At 33.6% G+C, this 23,582-nt stretch overlaps 1 protein-coding gene and 1 long non-coding RNA gene across 2 annotated transcripts in view; one reads left to right on the top strand and one right to left on the bottom strand.

Moving 5' to 3' along the window:
- LOC124166389 (tubulin-specific chaperone E) overlaps nt 1–23,582 on the bottom strand; it is a 169,224-nt gene that overhangs the window by 126,779 nt on the left and 18,863 nt on the right. The window lies entirely within an intron of this gene.
- Nucleotides 9,778–10,887, top strand: LOC124166390. The gene is made up of 2 exons (XR_006866432.1): nt 9,778–9,842; nt 10,824–10,887. It is a non-coding gene; the product is annotated as an uncharacterized LOC124166390 (long non-coding RNA).

Genomic DNA, 23,582 nt, shown 5'->3' with positions numbered 1-23,582 from the left:
ATCAGACGATCCTTGACCATGCATTGATCCACGAATACCAGAGCGATTTTACGAGTTCACCAGGGCAAAACTTTGAAATCCCAAGACCGCCTTTACCTGTTACACGCGAAAAGCAATGCCACGAATGAATCATGTATTTGGATTGCGCGATCCATGGGAGTTGCAGATGGTTTGTATGGGTTTGTTGCTAGTTTTTCGCAAAACAGAGTGGAAAGTTTGATGTAATATAGGTTCATTATCATCATAAGTCCACAATCCTGCGATTGGTTTGACGCAGCTCTCCATTCCTCTCTCCTATCCGCTGGCCTTTTCATAGTGACGTATTTCTTCTCTTTCACATCCTTTAAAACCCTTTGTCCTATGTAACTCATTCGGGGCCGTCCCTTCTTGCCCTTCTTCCCTTCCACCTGTCCTTCTACGATTGTTTTCACCAGGCCATCGTGCCTCAAATATGTGGCCAACTAAGTTGTCTCGTCTTCTGATTAAGGTTTTTAGAAGACTTCTCTTTGCTCCCGATCTTCTTAGAACTTCCCCATTATTTCGTAAATCTATGTAACCTCATGATTCTTCGGTAGCAACACATTTCGAATGCTTCCACTCTTGATTTCTCTGCTCTCTGTCAGCCAACGTCCAAACCTCAATTCCTTAGATAAATATATGCTGCATATAATGATTGCTTACTTATTACATAAAAGCACGTGGTGCATACAAGAAAAATTAATATTATTCCTAAGATATGAACAATTGACGATCACGATGCAAACGCTTCAACGACCAAACTTGATTAATCGACGACTACTAGGTCCTATTGGGATCAAGAATGAAATCAACATCGGCACCAACGAAGAGATCAAGCGTGCTAGATGGTGACGACGATGTGGGATTTATATGCACTGGCTTTGGTAGATTATTCCCGGGTAGTACTCCGGGTGAGATGGACCATGCTGGCCATCGTTTCGCTGGAATTTTTTTCGCCTCTTGAAGCCTCATGGCTAAGGTAAGAAGCCGCATTTCAGGACTACTCATGTAAAAGTTTTTATGTCGAGGCGATACATATATTGCTAACATGATCGAAGTTCTGAGCGCAAAATAATGGATTGATGGCTGCCACTTGGGTTCAGTTGAATCAAGGCTGAATCTAGCGAGGTACCTCCAAATGGATGACCCGCTACAACCATGTTGAACAGTAAGAAGAACAAACTTTGAGCTTGTATCATCGCGTAGTTTTATGTGCTTTAACTGTCACGCGGAGTCCTCCTAAGAGAGCCCTTGTCTTCAGGAAAATTCTGGCTCTTCTTCTTTTTAGCTCTAGTTGTAATGGAAATATAATTTTATATAAAAATAAACAGCAATCAAACAAATGCTATGGTCGCAATCAGTCAATAATTTCCCTGTTTGGTGCTATTGGTCGGATGCTTATGGTACTGACCTGAGAATTTCTCATAGCCATAATCCTGCATTGATATATAAATCCTAAATCATAACATCATGATTATTTACCTTCATTACATCATCTGAATAGAAGTTTATTAATTCATTTTTTACGCATTTTTAGAAACTAATACTCGAACAATATAATACATGCGAATAAATTTTTATCTTTCTACAAGTGCAACGTGAGTAGAACTCTGAGCTTAAATAATTCATTCTTATAGGTACGTTCTTATCAATGAGGACAACTTCCATTCTTTTTTTCTGATCGACTGAAAGTTTTCAGCCTTAACTTCCAGCTGTGAAAAAGGTGAAAAAATAGACCTCATAATAATTGCCAAGAAGGGTCAAGAAAATATTCAATATTAGATTTGTACCACCTATTTTGATCCCGCGATTAAAAATGATGTCATGAAAGAAGCCTTGAATTATTCATAATGCTTAAATGTTAATTCTCATGATAGTAAAGCATTAGCCCTCTATTCGCGTTTACAAACCTAGTGATTGTTGAATGTAATCTGGTGTGATGGAGAGAAACTGACATTATTCAAGTACCCAGCGTGGTTGATATTCATGAAATCAGTTCTCGAACTTCATGAAATGATTTAACAATTAATACTTACACTTGCAATTGCTCTCGTTTATTATACTTACTCAGGGGCACATGCATAATTTTTCTATTACATTAAGTCTCCCGAAAGGAGACAGAGACTCAGTCAGGGGTACCCCCCTGAATTTATTCGCTTGAGGCGGCTGCGTGGGACCCAGGGTGACTCAACCTCTGATATTCTGTTGGCTATAAAAAGTTGTGGAGTGAAATCAGGGTCTCATATCTGAATTTTCCAAAATCGAACACTACTGTCACCTCCGCCCAAGAGTTTCAAATGTTTTCCTAGAAATCAGGAGGGAATTTCGGAAATAAAAGTCTACGGATACCAAGGCATAATAACCGCGGTGAAGACCAGCGATCACTACTCTGTAATTTAAATGTTAACGCAAACAAAATTTAAAGATTTTTTAGTGATATTTATGGTTATGTAAACGCGAACAAAATTTAAAGCCTTTTTAGTGAAATTTATGGCTATCATGCGTGTAAATAAAAAGAGAAGAACTAGTGTGGGTGTATGCCACTAGCCATGTCTCTCAGGCACATCCCAAAACCAATTCCTGGCTCCGTTCTATAAGAGAGCTTGATAGATACGAGGTATATGTGACGGCATGAGTACATGCGCCGGCATGTGTGTGTTTCGCCGTGGGAGTGGGTTTGGCAGTGGAGCGGGTGGTTAGCTTCTTCGAATGCCTCTCCAACCCAACCCGCATCTCACATCTGACATTCTCTCGCACTCTGGGCGTTTCCGGGGAAACCGTTCATTCAGCTTCCGAGACCGTCCGTTCGGCGGAGCCTCGAGACGCTATTTCCGGCCCAATGTTTATGCGTTCGGCCCGATTTTATCGCATTCAGTCCCAAAAGGTTCACGCGCCAATGACCAGCCCTATTACAGCCATCATTCCCAGGCTGTGTCTTATACATAACACCCCGAAAGCACCCTCCCTTTCTCACTTGCTCACAAGCTGGTCTGTTCATAACGGCAGGGGAGACTACTCTTGAAGAAGGCTGACTTTCTTTAGACTTGAGGCCAACCCTCCGTCTGCAACCCGTACACATAAAAATTTGAAGAGATGCGTTGATAAATTTAGCAATGGCCTCTCGATTCGAGGTCAACCCCAGTGAATGAGATGATAAGAACTCAATTACATTGTTTATTTAATTTATGCAAAAAATAGGGAATGAAATGAGAGTTATAAAATCAAGGTTGATTGGGTGCAGGTTCATAAATAAAATTGCGGTTGAGAATGACACAAAAGGTGTATCAAACTCACAATTGGGATTGGAATAATGTTTTTACTCTGAGTAAACTGAGAAAGTTGTCTCTTAAGTCTCTCAAACTAAGGAATTTCTGAGTAGATCACATCATCATGCATATAAATTTCGATTAAAATACCCAGTTATGAAATTATTTCCCCGAGAAACTCGGATCACTTTGTCCGTCAGCGGCGAGAGTGGCGACATTTATAAACCCATTTAAATGCGATGTGGGTGACAGTATATTTAGAGCGTTCCAAAATATGAGGCCAATTTACCGGCTTATTTAAAATCGACCTAACCCCATGCCAATTTCCACGTCAATTTGTCCAGATTCCGCGATAATTTATCCTAAGAAAGCCGTCATTAACCCATGGGTATTGGATAAATCGCACGTTAAATTGCTCCCTACGCTTAACTTATTATTTTTATTAACCGGTCTATTGAGGTATTTTGTTATCGTAAGTTATATGAGAACTTTTCTCAGATATATAAAATTATTTAAAATAATTCCTTTACAAAAACGTTAAATGCAACCATTTGACCGACCTTAGAAGCCTAAATTTCAAACTAAGGAATTTCTGAGTACAACAATGCAGTGAGACAGGCTAACAGTAAACTGAATACATCCGCACGACATGAGGTCGTGAATTTTTAATGCGGAAATCGGATTAGTTTGAAGAAATACAGATGTATAACGAGAGTTCCACAGAATTTTATGTTGCCGACAAATGACTTTGATATGTTCGAAAACGCCACAAGATGAGTAATCGACAATCAAAGGCATGGATAATAGGGAAAGATACTGCCAGACCCCAGATACTGCTACCATTGGTGTGTTTGGTCATGTACAATTTAATGTTAAAGGTTAATAAATAATGTATTACATTATATCATTATTTAATTTCCATGCTCATAGTGAGTAGTCTTTTGTTATTGCGCCCAGCGCCATCTTGGATTCTCTGGACTTAGAAAATTTTTTCGGCTGGCTGCCTCAGCTCTCTCTCGCTACATCCGGTTTAGATAAGAGTGGCCTCTCTCTCTCAGAGAGATGAGTGTCGTTTTTTGGGATACTTTCACGACAGAAATAAACAAAAGTGAACGAAAAGTACCATATTATGCCTGCCCTAAAATTATGAAGTGTCCCTAAAAGCTGGGTAGGATTACAAGTTGATTGAAATAATAAAAAATGGTATATTATCTTAAGATGAAACTCCACATAATTATTCACATTATTTTTCTGAACGTGTCTGATTAAAATCCGTTATTCATTTCGGTTTCAACGACCAAACGTTGAATTAAAAAATGATTTTAAAGAAAATCCTAACACAAATCCTAGGATAGTTTTTTAACCTTAAACTCTATTAAGATGAAACTCTTCATAATTTTTAATATTATTTTTCTAAACGTTTGAAAACGTGTCTGATACATCCATACATAGTTATGGTTTCAACGACTAAACGTTGAATATAAAAATTGATTTTATAGACTGTAGGGAACACAAATCCTAAGATATATTTTAAACTTTTATCTACGTTAAGATGAAACTCTACATAATTAGTAACATTATTTTGATGAACGTTTTAAAATATGTCCAATCGTAATCCGTTGATAATTCCGGGATCGACGCTCAAACGATGAATATAAAAAGTGATTTCAGTGACTGTGGAAAAATACAAAACCTAATATATTTTTTAAACTTTAAACTCTGCTAAAATGAAACTCTTAAGAATCATGCATTTTATTGTTCTGAACATTTTAGATCGTATCAGATAAATATCCGTTTATAATTACGGTTTCCACGACCAAATGACGAATTTGAAAATTGAATTAAAGGCTGTAGCAAACACAAATCCTAAGATATTTTTTAAACATTCACCTGCATTAAGATGAACTCTATGTCATTATTTATATTATTTTTCTGAACGTTTTAACACTTTGAGTGCCGGCTGCTAAATTGAAAGCCCTACTGAAAAATCCAACCATTTTTACTATATTCTTACATTTTTTAAAACATTTGCATTAAAAACATATTTCTATCGATGTGCATATCAATAAAAATGGACTTCTGATGAAAATGAAAAAATGAACGATGGAACTCCACATAATTATAAAAATGTTTCTTCTGAACGTTTTAAAACGCTAGTGATCAAAATCCGTTCATAATTCCGTGATCTACGACAAAACGATGAAATAAAAAAATTGATTTCAGAGACAGTGTCAAGCTCAAAACCTAAGATATTTTTTAAGCTTTAACGTACGTTATTAATAATCTCTACATGATTATTAACATTACTTTTCTAAAAGTTTTAAAACGTGTTTGATAAGTACGGTTTCCACGACCAAACGTTGAATTTTAAAATTGATTTAGAAGCTGTAGCAACTCATCTCCTAAGGAATTTATTATAATTTAATCTAAGTAAGGGTGATACAAATTTATTAACATTATTTTTCTGAACGAATTAAAACGTGTCGTATTAAAAACCGTTGATAATTCCGGGATCTGTGCGCAAAAAGTGAATAAAAAAAAGTGGTTTCAGTGACTTAGTCAAACACAAAACCTATGATAAATGTTTTTTAATTAACGGAGGTAAAAGTTTAAATTAAACTTTTACCTCCGATAATATGAATTATTATAAACTAAAATTATTAAAAACTTTTCAGAACGTTTGAAAACCTGTCTGATTAAAATCCGTTCATAATTACAGTTACCATGACCAAACGTTGAATTTAAAATTTGATTGTATAGACTGAGCTAAAGCAAATCCTAAATTGTTTTTTAGCATTGAAATTTGATACAATGAAACACTAAATAATTATGAACATTATATTTCTGAACGATTGAAAACGTGTCTGATCAATAGATCCCGGAATTATCAGTTGATAATTCCGGGATCTATTCCCAGATGATGAATTTAAAAAAGTGATTTCAGTGACTGTGTGAAACACAAAACCTGTGATATTTTTTAAACTATAACGTACGTTAAGATAAAACTCAACTAAATTATTTACATTTTTTATGAACGTTGTTAATCGTTTCTGAATAAAACCGTTCTTACTTTTGGTTTCCACGGCCAAACGTTGAAATAAAACATTGATTTAAAGGCTGTTGAAACACAAATCGTAAGTTATTTTTTTGAACTTTTATCTACGTGAAAAAGAAACTCTACATTATCATTCACATTATTTTCCGAACGATTTAAATTGTACCTGATGAAAATCCGTTTGTAATACCGGGATCATCGGCCTTTTGATGAATAAAAAAAGTGATTGAATTGACTTGGTGAAGTGCAAAACCCATTATAATTTTTTGAACTTTTACTTCGGTTAACATAAATCTCTAGATTATTATTTAAAAAAAACTCTGACATTTATAAAACCTGTCTGATTAAAATCCGTTCATAATTAGGGGAATTACGACCAAACGTGGAATTAAAAAATTGGTTTAAAGGCTGTAGCAACACAAATCGTAAGATATTTTTTTTAAACTTTTATCTACGTGAAAATGAAAACCTATATTATCATTACATTTTTTTCCGAACGATTTAAAATATACCTGATCAATATCCGTCGGTAATTCCGGGATCTACGGCCAAACGATGAATAAAAAAGTGATTGCAGTGACTAACAAAACCTATGATATATTTTTTAACTTTTACTCCGGTAAACATGAATCTCTACTTAATTATTAAAAAATATTTTATGAACCTTTTAAAAACCTGTCTGATTAAAATCCGTTCATAATTTAGAGAACCACGACCAAACCTTGAATTAAAAAATTGATTTAAAGGCTGCAGCAACACAAATCGTAACATATTTTTAAAAACTTTTATCTACGTGTAAATGAAACTACATTATCATTCACATTTTATTTCCAAACGGTTTAAAACGTACCTGATCAAAATCCGTTGGTATTTCTGGCATCTACGGCCAAACGATGAATGAAAAACAGTGATTGAGTGTTAAATACAAAACCTATGATGATTTTTTTAAACTTTTACCTCGGTTAACATGAACCTCTACATAATTAAAAAAAAAAATTCTGAACGTTTTGAAACATGTCTGATTATAATCCGTTCATAATAAGAGCTACCACGACCTAACGTTTAATTAAAAAATTGATTTAAGGGATTTAGCATCATAAATCGTAAGATATTTTTTTACCATTTATCTACGTGAAAATAAAACTCACCATATCATTCATTTTTCTCCGAGAGATTTAACCGGTACCTGATCAAAATCCGTTGGTAAATCCGGGATCTACGGCCAAACGATGAATAAAGAAAGGAGATTGCAGTGACTTACAACACCTATGATATATTTTTATACTTTTACCTCGGTTAACATGAACCTCTACATAATTGTAAAAAAATTTCTGAACGTTTTAAAACATGTCTGATTTAAATCAGTTCATTATTACATAGACCAAACATTGAATTAAAAAAATTAATTTAAAGGATACACAAATCGTAAGATATTTTTTTTACTTTTATCTACGTGAAATTCACATTTTTTACGTAACGATTTAACCGGTACCTGATCAAAATCCGTTGGTGATTCCGGGATCTAGGGCCAAACGATGAATAAAAAAAGTGATTGCAGTGAATGTGTGAATTACAAAACCTGTGATATTTTTTTAAACATTTACCTCGGTTAACATGAATTCTTTCATAATTATTAAAAAAATTCTCTGAACGTTTTAAAACCTGTCTGATTAAAATACGTTCATAGTAATGGGAACCACGACCAAACGTTGAATAAAAAAATTGATCTAAAGGCTGTAGACCATAAGAAATTATTTAAACTATTATCTACGTGAAAATGAAACACTACAATATCATTCACATTTTTTTCCGAACGATTTAATATGGACCTGATCGAAGTCCGCTGGTAATTCCGGGATATACGGCCAAATGATGAATAAAAAAAGTTATTGCAGTGACTGCGTGACTTACAAAACCTGTGATATTTTTTTAAAAATTTTACCTACTTCAAGACGAAACTTTTCATTACTAAAACATTATTTTTGTGAACGTTTTAAAACGCATATAAAAAAATCCGTTCATAAATTGGAGTTAAAGACTGCAGGTGACATAAATCCTAAGATTTTTTTTAAACTTTGAAAACTGTTACGATGACATTATTATTTACATTATTTTTCTGAGGGATTTAAAACGAGTCTGATCAAAATCCGTTGATAATTCCGGGATCTACGGCCAAACGATGAATAAAAAAAAGTGATAGCAGTGACTGTGTGAATTATAAAACCTATGATATTTTTTTTAAACTTAAACTCTGTTAACATGAATCTCGACATAATTAATTAAAAAATTCTGAACGATTTTAAACCAGTCTGGTAAAAATCCGTTCATAATTACGGGAACCACGACCAAACGTTGAATTAAAAAATTTATTTAAAGGCTGTAGCAACACAAATCGTAAGATTTTTTTAAAAACTTTTACCTACTTTAAGATGAAACTTTTCATTACTAATAACATTATTTTTATGAACGTTTTGAAACGCATATTAAAAAATCCGTTCATAAATTGATGTTAAAGACTGCGGGTCACCTAATCCTAAGATTTTTTTTAAACTTTAAAAACTCTACGATGACATTATTATTAACATTATTTTTCTGAGGGATTTAAACCGAGTCTGATCGAAATCCGTTGATTATTCCGGGATCTATGGCCAAACTTGAAAAAAAAAGTATTTTTATAGACTGTGTCAAACACAAGACCTATGATAATATTTACCTGCGTTAAGTTGAAACTACATAAATATTAGCATTACTTTTTTAAACGATTTATAAGGTGCTTGATAAAAATCCGTTTACTTTTTCCTCGATCATAGGTTGAATTTAATAATTAATTTTGAAGACTGTAGCAAGCACAAATCCTATGATAAACTTAGGATGAAACTCTACATAACTTTTAACATAATTTTTTTGGACGATTAAAAACGTGTCTAATCGAGATCCGTTGATAATTCCGGGATCTATGCCAAAACGAGGAACATAAAAAGTTATTTCTGTGACCGTGGCAAAATCCAAAACAGTAGATCCAAAACATTAGGTGAGAAATCCAGTTTTAATTGGATAAGTAAAAGTTGGATGCAGTATCCACTGCAACAAAAAACGGCAGCCAACGCGATTAGGTGGTATATCTAATTAAATTGGACAATCATAACTTGGTTGTAGTGTCCAAGTGTTGGTCTCCACACCAATCTCGAACATATCCCTCATCCAATAGTTGGATCCCACAGTCAACTCGATGGATAAGGCGACTATTATCGCTTCTGCTTCAGTTATCACTTTAGCGATGGACTCCCAAACAGTTCTTATAATAAACAACTCGTAAGTGAACAATGTTTGGCGTGCTTTGTGGTAAGTAAATAGCTTTTAAGTTTGCTCTTGCAAGTTAGAATAATTCAATGCCTATTTTAATACTTTTTTTATATCTTAGAGCACTTTAATACGAGAAGATGATCGAGCTAAGGATTTTCTTGATGCTTTGGGCCTGAACCTTCTGGAGGAAAAATTTACCGGTAAGCTTGCCTATTGTGTTTTGTTATTATGCTAACTCTTATTTTATTTCACCGTTCAAGATTTTATCTTCTGGGTTGATATTATCCTTAGGTTGGATATTGTATTTTTCAACCCATACATTTTCTCGAAAATGCTTCCGGTCAATTTTGATGACTACCATATGAATTATACTACTACCATATGAATCGTTACTAAATAGATTAATGCATTTTCACTGCATTGTAATATCAATTTTACTGAATGAAATGTTTTTATTCTCATTTAATCCATTGATGAAAAGTTTCAAGAAGTTTTCCATTAGATTTCAATTTCAATTGGCTTGGATTGCAATTTCATGCACACCGGATAACCTGAGTTCCACTGTACAAGTAGATATGCAGACACTAATGCACTTATTATGCGAAGGACTCTACCCTAAATGTAATCAAATGTATCAAAGTGTTATAGCTAACACTAGCTTCTTCCAGAGACCTCTTTATTCATTTCATATCACAATTTCTTTTTCTCCTCTCCAGCTCTCTTCCAGCTCCTATTTAAATGGCTTCCCTCTCAACCATTGCCTCTCTCCTTTCAACAACTCACTGGCAACAATCCAAACATAAACATCAAATAAATAATAGAAATCAAAACATAAACAATATCAAACGTTACAATGCGTATGAACTGCAATATAGAGCTGTGTATCACGAAATTCAGAACTCAAATCGAGGATATACAGACCTATATACTATAGTATCCATATTGCAAGGTATAACATACCACAGAATTTTTAAAATCACTTTTCTCCTGATCTAGCTATTCTTGATGTTTACATGTCAAGAAGTTACGGCTGATTTATGTACTGTATAAATAGCTTAAGTTATGAGTAGGAAGTAGCTTCCTTTTCATGTAAAACGTTGGTATAAACTAATTGCAAAAGAGTATAACCAATATCATAAAGGCAACTTTAATTATGTCAATTTTTTATATATTTATTCCAGTTCCTTAGTGGAAGATTGTGAGGTGTTGATTGACACTGTGAACTTATAGGAAAATTCCCCGTGATTTTGTGCCAGCTTGCCTTGAGGTGCCTTGGGTGAAGAGGAAGTTTACTCGTTACCGAAGTGGAAAATGTGTTGCAGTTCGACGATTTCAGCCTTCCTGAATTTGGAAAAGTGGACAGAATAATTTCCAACGAAAAAGATTGTTTCTTCTACAAAGCTCAGTACTCCTTGGATTTCGACACATTTTTGATGTTTACGTAGTTCTTGAAACCAGCATAGTAAATTCCATCAATGTTGAAAACTTAATATCTTTTCAGCCTGTAATTTATGTGAGAATGCCGGACTGTAGCAGCAGAGTTGTATGCAGACTTCAGATATTGTGTAACAAAATTTTTCGAATGAAAGTTTGTTTCTTTTTAAAATGTTGCTTCATTTTTTAATAAATACGTTTCATAAAAGACCACTGCTTTCTTACTTCATATAACATCCATTTGCATTATTTATGGCATTCAATTCCGCATGATAGTGATCCGAGGTGGGTAAGTCTTCAAGGTAACAAGTTGCAGTGAAAATTATGAACCCCAAAATTTACTGTAAATAAATATTTTATTAAAATAAAATGCATTTTCTAACTCTAATGTTCGTCGGAAGTGGCGGAAATAGTAATATGAAAGGATATCATAATGTTACTTTCACATAGTGACACCATTAATAATAATATCCGTTATTCATTAAACGCTACGGCAACAATTTCGCAAGGTTGTGGCATCCAATATAGATGGACGTAAGACCCAACGACGCTGGCTGTGGTATCCAACGAGTTGGTCGTCACAGCCATTTCTCACCCAGCCATTTAAAATGGCTCCCTTATCCAACTTACTGGATGGGGCCATAGCAACCATTTAAATTGGATGTGGGATCCAACTATTGGATACAACAGCCAATTTTTTCTTTCAGTGTGGACTTACTCAAAATGAAACTCTTTCGAATTATAAATATTATTTGTCAGATCATTTTGAAATATATCTTATAAAGACATTCCGTACATTTTTACGGTTTCCTGGACCAATCGTAGAATTTAAAAATTGATTTTAAAAAGTGTAGTAAATACAATTCTTAAGATATTTTTTAAACTTTTATTTCCGTGATTTACCCTATGAACTATATTAATACTATTTTTCTGAACGTTTTGAAACGTGTTTAATAAAAATCCGTAGATAATTTCGGATTCTACGACCGAACTTGTTTTAAAATTGATATAAGGCTGTAGCAAACACAAATCCTACGATATTTTTAAAACTTTAATTCCTGTTAAAATGAAAGTACATAATTATTAATATTATTTTTTTAACGTTTTTAAACGAGTCTTATTAAATCCGTTCTTAATTATTGTTTCCAGGACCAAACGTTGAATTAAAAATTAATTTTAAAAACTATATCAAACACAAATCCTAATATATTATTAAAACTTTTACCTTCTTTAAGATAAAACTATACAAAAATTATTAATATTATTTTTATTAACGTTTCAAATCGTGTCTGATTAAAATCCGTTCATAATTTCGGTTTCCACGACCAAGCGTTGAATTTAAAAATTGATTTATAGGCTGTAGCAAACAAAAAAATAGATATTTTTAAAACTTTTACCGACGTTAAGATGAAATCCGCATATTAATAATTATTATTATCCGTTCATAATTCCGGTTTCCACGACCAAGCGTTGAATTTTAAAAATGATTTGAAAGCAACTGGTAGGCAAGGTCAAGGGAATCAATGAAATAGTAAGGTAAATAATATAATAATGAATAAAAGAAAGTTACCAATAGTTCTATTCTTAGTTGATATGAAATAATGTTTTTGACCTAGTTAGCCTGTCGAGAAGATGTTATCATTATGCTCGTCTTTTTAAAGTTGAAATATTTAATATTAAGTATTAAATATAAGATGAAGCGATATCATGGCGCTAGAGGCAATGACGGAAATAAATTCGCTACTTCGAAATATTGATGGTAGCACGTTGGTTTTTATCTAATAATTCATAGCGTGAGATTTTTTCTACGAATTTTAGGTTATTATAATTGGTTTACAATGAAAATGAATTGTCTTTAACTCATTCCTTTCGTCCCAACGGATTCTCCTTTCGATTGTCTCTAATTCCAGGATTCATCTCACGTGTTGCTATTTGCGATAAAATGTAAATGTGCTCTTGTATTAAATGTGCATCATTCCACGGTACTCTTCGTGACCTCATCCCCCATCAGTTCGAAGATAGTATTGCTTTATGTAACTACTTAACTTTGCTTTATGTAACCTTTTGGGAAAAATACCAAGATCCCAAAATCGAATCCATCCATCGCTGATCCAAATATCGAATCCGTAATGCAGCATTATTTTGAAATTTTGACATATATAGTGTGACACAAAGTATGCTGTCGTCCCGAATTTTGTTTCCAAAACCTAGGTATCATATAGAGTCACCACAGAAAGACCATTAAGTCTAAAGAGGACGGATATGTAGGTACAATTTGCGTCTCTCCATTTTAATTATCAGAATCGCTTTACCTCGTAATAGACGAAGTTCGTGTACTTAATAAAATGCAAAACAAAACCAAGAGATTCGTCAAAAACTGCTTCGGGAGTACAGAGAGCGGACACTTTAGATTCCTTGAGCAACGGCAATGAAATGAAAAGCTTTGTTTGTGTCCACCAATTTATTGTGTGGTACGACTGTTTTAGACGCAGCGGCGTCATCTTCGAGTACAAAGGGTCAAATCAAAGGCATGGCATGATTTGCTGGAATACAACAAAGTTTTCATTTCATTAATGTTAAAATTAACTCCCACTAACAATAAGTAGATCCTGAGACTAGAGACTTACGTAAATAGAAATGCTTGAATAATTAAAAATCGTCTCTCTCAATTTTTCTCATCAAAGTACACTTTCACACGGCCTGCTTTGTGAAAATATCCGTTTGTCTTGAAAGAACTTTGTCAGGAAAATAGGCGGAAACAGTTGTCCCCAAAATATGACATGGAGGACAAACGAATATTATAACGTACAACTGATTTCACTTTGTACCATTTGTATACCTCCATTTTCAGTTACTACCCAAATAGCCACAACATCTAGGGAGGAAAAATGGAAAAGATTTGTTTGCCATTATTTAGTATATCAAACCTATTAAGTACACCGTGATGAACTGATGATTAAACATTATGAGTATAAAGTTGTACCAATTAATTTTTCCCAGTTTGCTTCTCAAAAGTCGGTAACTTCTAAAGGTTTTTATAAAATTTTGGAATAATTGATTTTTTTTTCTTATCTTGACCTCGTTAAATTTTGGAATGGGATTGAGATGGGACGATATGCCATTCATATGTATTTTTTCTTCGGGGCTGGCCCAAGCAAAATATACTTTCATGTCTCTCGACTTCTCTGTACAAGAGTAAACTGCCTCACCCTTTTTCACGTTAAGGTGGCATGATCGAGAAAATAGGCGAGGGAAACTGTTCCCGTAAGGTTACCTATGTGGTGTACACGAGGAATGTGGAATACACGCTTCAAAGACTGATAAAAATACACAGAGGCTTCCATTTTGCCTATTCCTCTACAACCCACCACTTCTAACCAATCTCAACCATTTTGGGAAGAAAAGGGCTATGGAGTAGTCGCTCATTGAGTTAGGGAACAGAGAAATCAAGACGCATGGAATAATGTTTTGTGTGGGTCTACCCTATATAAAACATATTTGAATGCCATCTCGCCATAATTGAACCCTTTTCAACATATTATAAAATCAAATCAGCCGCCGAGACGCCCGGGATTTAATGGCCAAATAATCTGGGTTTGCTATCTTCTGCACGTTCGGGATGTTTTTATTTATATATGTTAGCTAATCACATTGTTTAATCAAAGAAATATTTTTAAAAAGGATGCATATCTACCGCTCGATCTGTCGTTTTTGCCGAAGACTTAATCGCTTAGTACTTATGAAATTATCTTGAAATTTCCAGAGCATATGAAATAGTGTGCTGGTCAACATTTTTCCGCGGCATATCCTCAGAGGCATTTTATTTTACTTTAGAGAATTGGAAAATATTGTCCAGCTGACTTCCTATAACTTCTGCACTTTGATAATATCAAGAATTAGTTTTAAAGAGAGTCGCTAATAAGAGCAAAATGCGACCGTCGTCGGAGAGGGAGGTCCTCTGAAAACGCGGAGTCGCCTCCCTCGCAGCACACTTGAAGAGGGCGCTCCAGAGGGAAGTTTATGCTTTCTCATCTCTCGACTTTGGCAATCGTAGTAAACTTTCACGCACTTTCTCGAGACAATATCCGGGTAAGGTGGCATAACCGGGCTTATAAGCGAAGAAAGTTGGACTCGTAAAATGATACGGATATAATATAATATGGATCCTCGCATGTGATTCGTGCGTAGGCACGGAACTTCGGCCGGAGAGGAGGAATATAAAAATTTGGAGCCCCTCTTTCCACACGCACGAGGCAGAGACGCTTTTATCCGACAACGTACTCTTCCTCACTTTTCTCTCCTCTTGCGATGACTTTCAAGATTGGTGGAGGACGAGTTGCGTTGTTTGGTTTGCGTACTTTGGTTTCAACGTACCTCGAGGGTCTCATTGCATGCGATCCACGTGACGCATTGCATGCGATTAGTTCTAGTCTCTAGTTCGTGAATAAAGCAAAAAAATTTTGCTATCTTGTTTTTTATTTTTATATATAATGTTTGACTCGGGCTCATTGATGTTTAAATTTCCCACGTCACGTGATACAAATGTTGAGCACAAGCGTTTACCCAAAAGGTTACCCGCCACATACTTTTACTTTTACACTAAGGGTTCACACGTCGCAATAGAGTGCGATAGTAGCGCCTCCGAAGTGATATCTCGCAACAACTAGGAGCACAGAAGTGTCCGAAGGGGTGAAAAAATTCAATCAATGCACTATGCATCACTCCAGATCATTTTTCCAACGACAAACGACATTCCCAAGTTAGTAGTAACGCCGTTGACGAAAAGGAAAAAATGCACGTTTTATTAGCTAAGAATGAAATTAATAAGAAATAATTAAAGTTAACAAAAACACATTGTCGGAATAAGAAAATCCAATCTGTCGTTCATCTAATCTTGGAAACGTACCACAGGAGCTTGAATAATTTTAAAGACTAAATGAAGAAGTTATGCATGCATGTTTTCATAACTTATGCATGTTTTCCCTTTAGATAACCATTTTGGGGCCGAAGATTCATGCAGTGATTGACCTTTTTCCCCGACTCTCGCGGAAGACCAGATGGAGGATGGGGGGATGTGAGGGTGCTATACGACATTTCCTCGTTCCAACACTCGGATCCACGCGTAGGATAAGGCCCCTCTCGGCACACGAGAGAAGAATATCATTCTCTTCCATCGCACTCTCATCTCGAGCCTAACTCATCCACTTCAACCCTTCTAGGGTGCCCCCCCTCCCTTCGAACCCTTAAGCAGCATACTTTTCCATTTACGACACCCTTTTTCTCTTCGGATTGGTTGCCATTCTCCAACCCCACCTCTTCCCCCCTCTAAAATAAATAGCAAGGTTTACTTTCTCCAGAGTGGAAGTGAAAAGGGTCCTTTAAGTACATATATATACATCAATGGATGTAAGGAAACCATATCTCGTCTGCTTACTCATTCTCGATACTTTTGTCGCGTTTTCCAAAACTGAGAACGTATCACTCCACGCACTCCTCGTTACAGGAGCTGCCTATTTCACATAACACATCGCGTTCACGGGATATATGTATATAATACATAGATACTTCGAAATGTTCCTCGACGAGGTAAATAATATAAAAATATGCTAGGTTGGACAGAGACAAAGGACACAAAAAGATATAAAAACACTCACTGAACTAAATTTTCGGTGTTAAACATGGGGATAGGTTGGAGACTCAGATCCTACATGAGTCTCCTACCTAACTCTGAGGAAGGTGGATGAATACCACCGAAAATTAAGTTCAATGAGTGTTTTTTATCTTTTTGTGTCCTGTGTTTCTGCCCAACCTGTGTTATATATCTCTATGTTATATATGTGTTTATACAGCGGCGCCGACTCCATAGGACCTCAGGGGGCCCGAGCCCCCTCAAAAAATTCGTTATGGGTGAGAGGAAAAAATGTGTCAAGCTTGTCGATTTTCCCCGGAGTGTCCAGATATCGAGATTCGAGTTGACAGGGTTCTAATGTTGATCATATGACTCTTCTAAAATGTTTAAAAAACTTAAAACTCACTACTTATAAAATTTCCCAGTGCAAGATCCCCGGTTTGGGCCACCCCCCCAATAAGGGCACGTGCGTGGGAGGGAGAATACACATGCAAAGGCAAATCTGTTTCTCGCATGTAAGTGCTTCCACCTGTTTTTCTTTCATTTCATCAGCTATATGCTGATTTAGACTCTTACAAAATGCTGCCGGTAGTAAATTAATCGTTCATTATGACAATAATCGACCATAATCGGCTCTTTAGCGAAATTGTAGCTCAGAGTGAAGATAAAAAAAAAGGAATCAGTAATCTAATGGCAATTATGACACGAAATTTTTTTATATAAGGTATAAAATAAAACTTGTTCTTGCCCTCGGGTGGGCACACAGAAATACTTAGTTCTATAGGAAAATAAAAGAAATCGAAAAAGCGGAGCTTACAGGGATAAGAAGGTTCCAATTTTCGATGGGACGAGGCCAATCTTTCACAAAGGAGAAGATGAACAAAATAGAAAATTTAACTTGTGTGTTATTATCTAAGAAACGGATCTCAAAAAGACGAGAGCGCGTTTTACTTCTTTAAAATAGACCTATTACAGAAATTTCGCAAATGATGTTACACTATTGATTTGCTATTTCTGTCGATATTTTATCCTTCGTAGGATGGATCAATCCTGCCTTAAGTTAATTGTGCTTGACATGGCTTAATAAGACACTTTCTAGGGAAAACAGCGCAAATAAATTCTGAGTTATTTCCTGTACATTAATGAAACTCCGCGAATTATTTACTAACGACTCTTTGTAGTTTGAGCCCAAATTACTCGATTCTACGTAGAATAGATCTTTCATAACTTAATTTTGTTCTTCACTAAATCATCTAAAAACACAATGAAAAGAGAGCGCAAATAAACTTATTTTATTTCGTGTTTATTAGTAAAACTCCGCGTATATACAATGACGATTTGAAGTTTGTGTCAAAATTTTACGATGAAACGTAGGATGATACTATCATAATTAAAGTTTGTAGTATATTAAAATATCTAAAAAACTGAATTCCATGTGAAATGTGCTGTATTAATTTATCTAAAAAACGTATTCTATAGGAGAAACAATAAATTCTTAGTTTATTCATGTACATAAACGACATTCCGTCTGTGATCTTAAAAAACAGTTGACACTTGGTGTCAAAATTTCGCGATATTGCATTGAGTTATCTAAAAAACGCAAATCCAAAGAAGAAAACCGGTATAAATTCTCAGATTTTTAGTATTCATAAACGAAAATCTGTTTGTAATAAAAAATGGCAATGGACAGTGTGTGTTAAAATTTCGTGATGACAAAAAGATTGGATCTATCACCATCAAGATTTGCGATGTTTTGAATTATCTGCAAGACGCATATCCAAATAAAATAACCTCTTAGTTCTTTTCGCTACATAAACGACATTCCGTTTAATATTCCAAAAGAAGAATTGACTGATTGTGTCAAGATTTTGCAAGGATAGTTGGATTGTATCATTCACAACTAAAATTTGTATTGTATTGAACTATCTAAAAAACGCACTTCCCAGGCAGAAAACCATTATACCTAATTACTTTTTTCTTGTACATAAACCAAATTCCGTGAGTAATTTTAAAATGACAGTGTGTGATAAAATTTGGCGATGATACGTAGATTGGATATTTCATAATAAAAATGTGTGCTATAAAACGGATTTTCAAATGAGAAAACCAAAATAACATCTTAATTTTTTCATCTGCATAAACAAAATACCGTCTATATTTTTAAAGTTACAATTGAATGTTTAGGTATAACTTTCGCTATAATAGGAAGATTGGATCTAGCATAATTAACATTTTTTTTACATCCAGTTATCATAAGAACGCATAGCCGAGGAAGAAAAAATATAACTTCTTAGTTTTTTTTGTGAATATAAAAGATATTCCGTTTGTGATGATAACTTGAAAATTGACTGAAGTGTCAAACTTTCGCGATGACACGTAGGTTGGATCGAACATAGCTAATATATGTGAGGTATTGAAGAATATAAAAAAATCATTTCCAAATGAAAAAACCAAAAGCGCTTGTTCGTTTTTTCGTATACATGAACGGAATTTCGTCTGTAATTTTAAAATATAAAAAAATATGAATATAATGTTTGTGTAAGATGAACGCAATGATACGTCCGATCGATCTAAAATAATAAATATTTGTACTGCATTTAATTATGCAAAAAAAGCATTTTCAAGTCAGAACACCGTAATAACTTCTTAGTTTTTTGTATTCATACACTAATTCAGGTCTGTATTTTTAAAACGACAATTGACAGCGTGTGACAAATTTTGCTGTGATACATAAATTGGATCTATCATAATAAAAATTTGTGTTGTATTGAAGTATCTATAAAACATAATTCGAACTGAGAAAACCTATATAAAATGGTAATTTCTTCGTTCATATAAACGAAATTCCGTCTCTATTTTTAAAATGACTATGGGCTGTTCGTGTCAAAACTTGCAGATGATAAGTAAATAATAGTTTATTCGTCTCCATGAAAAAAGTTCCGTCTGTAATTTTAATATGACATTTAACTTTGAGCAACAAAATTTCGCGATGATACACAGACATATAAATTGGATCTATCATAATAAAAGTATGATGCATAAAAGTATATACAAAACGGATTTGCAAATGAGAAAACTTAATTGAATACTAAATTATTTCGTGTCCGTGAACAAAAATCCGTCTGTAATTAAATAATGTAAAAAAAACTGTTTATGTGCATATTTTGCGATGATAAATAGCTTGAATCAATCAAAATTTAAATATTGAGTTTTATTGAACTTTCTAAAAAACGGATTACCAAGGTACGAAAAAGAATTTTAACTTCTAATTGTGTTTATCTACATAAACGATATTTTGTCTGCGATTTTAAAATGATAACACACTGTTTGTGACAGAAAATCGCAATGGTACGTAAATTGGATTGGATTGGATATCACAATACAAATTTGCGTTTTATTGAACTAACTAAGACCCGATTGCCAAGGAAGGAATAAGAATTGTAACTTTTTAGCGTAGCGTAACTACCTAACGTAACCTAGCGTAACTACCTAAAGGGAATTTTGTGTGTGAATTGAAAATGACAACATATATGTTTCTGACAAAATATCGAGATAAACGTGAATTGGATCAATTATAAGTAAAATTTGTGTTTTATAGAGCTGTCTAAAAACGGATTTCCAAGGGAGGAAATCAAATTCAATATTTTTAGTTTATTGGTGTACGTATCTTGACTTTATTTTTAAAGTGACAATAAACTGTTTGTCACAAAATTCGCGATGATACGAAAATTTGATCTATCACAAATAAAATGTGTGTATTATTGAAGTATCTAAAAAACGGGAGGAAAAATAAATGGTAGCTTCATAGTGTGTTGGTAGTATCATAAATGATACATTGTCTGTGATTTTTAAAATGTAGTTCCGTTTTAAAAAAAGGCAATACATTTTTTTGTGAGAAAATATTGCGATGATAAGTAAATTGGATCACTCACAATTAAATTTGTGTTTTATTTAATTAATAAAAAACGGATTTGCAACGGAATAATAAGAACTGTAACTTCTTAGTGTGTTGGTCTTCATAAAAGAAATTTTATATGTGATTTACAAATGACAATATTCTGTTTGTGACAAGTTTTCGACATGATACGTAATTTTGATCTAACACAATTAAACTGTGTTGGGACGAAAAAGAATTGTAACTTCTTAGTGTGTTGATGTTTATACCGGATATTTTGTATTGCACTTAACATTGAAAAAATACTGTTTGTGAAAAAATATCTCGATGATACGTTAATAGAAGAATAGAATCGCAAGAGACGAAAGAGACTTGTTACTTCTTAGAGTGTTGGTCTACATACCGCATATTTTACTACGACTTGTCATTGACAATATACTGTTTGTGACAAATAATTTCGATTATACGAAAATTGAATATATCACATTTTAAATTTGTGTTTTATTGAACAATCTCAGAAAACGGATTTACGAGGAAAAAGAAATGTAAGTTCTTAGTGTGCTGGTAGGGATAAACAACATTTTGTCTCTGCTCAAAAAAACAACATACATATTTAGATAAAATATGGAGATGATACGTGAATTGGATCAATCAAAATTAAAATTTGTGTTTTATTGAAACATCTAAAAAACGCATTTTCAAGGAAGAAAAAGTATTGTAACTTCTCAGTTTATTTGTCTACTTCAACGAAATTATGTCTGTAATTTTATAATGGCAATGCACTATTAGTGACTGAATATCGCGATGATACGTAAATTGGATCTATCACTATTAAAATTTGTGTTCTATTGTCCTATATAAAAAACGGATTTCCAAGGAAAAAAATTGAAACTTCTTAATGTGTTGACCTACATACCGGATATTTTGTCTGTGATTTAGCAATGATAACATACTGTTATAGGATATGTGACATTTGCAAATTAGTGTTTCAATGAACAATCAATAAAACGGTTCAAAGGGTTGAAAAAAAAATTCTAACTTCTTATTATTATCCCGGATATTTTGTCTGTGACATTACATTGACAATATGCTGTTTGTGACAAAATATCTCCAAGATATGCAAATAGCATATGTGACAATTAAAATTTGTGCTTTATTGAACTATTTAAAAAACGCATTTCCAAAGGATGAAATTTTTTAAAAACTATTTAGTGTGTTTATCAATATAACGGATATTTTGTCTGTGATTTAACATTGACAAAATATTGTTTGTTACTAATTATTGCTTTGATACGATACATTTCAAAGTTGTTTTGTATTGAACTATATAAAAATTTACAAGGGATGAAAAATAATTGTAAATTCTTAGATTTTTGGTTCCAAAAATACATGAAATTTTGTATTTGATTTTAGAAAGGCTTTACTTTTTGTGACAAAATATTGCAATGATACGGGAATTAGATCCATCACAATTAAAATTAGTGTTTTATTGAACAATCTAAAAAACGTAATTGCAAGGGAGGAATAAGAATGTAATCTGATAGTGTGGATACCTACACACTTACACACCTACACACTATGATACACCCATTCTTATTACTCTATGATGATACGTGATATGATGATACACCACACTGTTTGAGACGGAATATCTCGATGATACGTGAATTGGATGAATCATATTTTTATTTGTGTTTAATTCAACTATATAAAAAGCGGATTTTCAAAAGAGGAAAAAGAATTCTAACTTTTTAGTGTGTAGGTCTACACCAACGAATTTTTTTTTTTGATTTGTGTGTAATGATAGCACTCTATTTAAGACAATATTGCGATGTCATAATAGTTGGAACCATCACAATTAAAAATTTGGTACTTCATACGTACGTAATTCATTACACAAACTAAAAATCGTATTTGCAAGGGAGGAATAAGAATTAAAATTTCTTTGTTGGTTGACCTACATAATCGAAATTTAAGCCGTTATTTTATGATGACAGCACACTATTTGAGAATAAAATATCATGATGTAACGTAAATTCTTTCTATCAAAATTAAAATTTCTCTTTCATGGAACAATATGAAAAAAGGTATTTCCAAGGGATGAAAAAGAATTGTAATTTCTTAGTGTGCTTGTAACGGATATTTAGTGTGTGACAAAATATCTCGATTATACGTTATTAGGATGTATCAAAATTAAAAATTAAGATCTATTGAACTGTCTAGAATCGGATTACGAAGGGAGAAAAAAAGTTGTTACTTCAAAGTGTGTTGGTCGACAAACCGTATAGGTTTTCTGTGACTTTAGATTGACAATATAATGATGGTGTCAAAATATCTCGATGATAATTTAGAATAATCTATCACAATTAAAGTTTTGTGTTTTATTGGCCTATCTAAAATACGGATATCCAAGGGATAAAAAAAATTGTTACTTCATAGTGTGTTTGTCTACATAATGGATACTTTGCTTTTGATTTAACACTGTTTGTGACAAAATATCTCGAAGTAACGTTATTAAGAACTATCACAATTAAAATATAAGATGACAGCACACTATTTGAGAATGAAATATCTTGATGTTGCCTAAATTCTTTCCATCAAAATTAAAATTTCTCTTTCATTGAAAAATAGAAAGAAAGGTAATTGCAAGGGATAAAAAAATTGCAATTTCTTCGTGTTTTGTCGTATATTACATACCGGATATTTTGTCTCTGACTTTTCATTGAGAATACACTTTTTCTGAGAAAAGATCGCGATGATACGTAAATCTGATCTATCGTATTAAAAATTTATATTCTATTGAACTGCCTATAATCGGATTTCCAAGGGGGAAAAAAGAATTTTTATATCTTAATGTGTTGGTCGACAAACTATATATTTTTCTGTGACTTAAGATTGACAATATAATGATGGTGACAAAAATAATCGGTGATATGTTAAAAGAAACTATGGCAATTAAATTTTGGGTTTTATTGAAGTATC

Source organism: Ischnura elegans, chromosome 10 (assembly GCF_921293095.1).
Source record: "Ischnura elegans chromosome 10, ioIscEleg1.1, whole genome shotgun sequence".
Taxonomy (NCBI): domain Eukaryota; kingdom Metazoa; phylum Arthropoda; class Insecta; order Odonata; family Coenagrionidae; genus Ischnura; species Ischnura elegans.
This window is presented reverse-complemented; position numbering and strand designations above follow the sequence as displayed.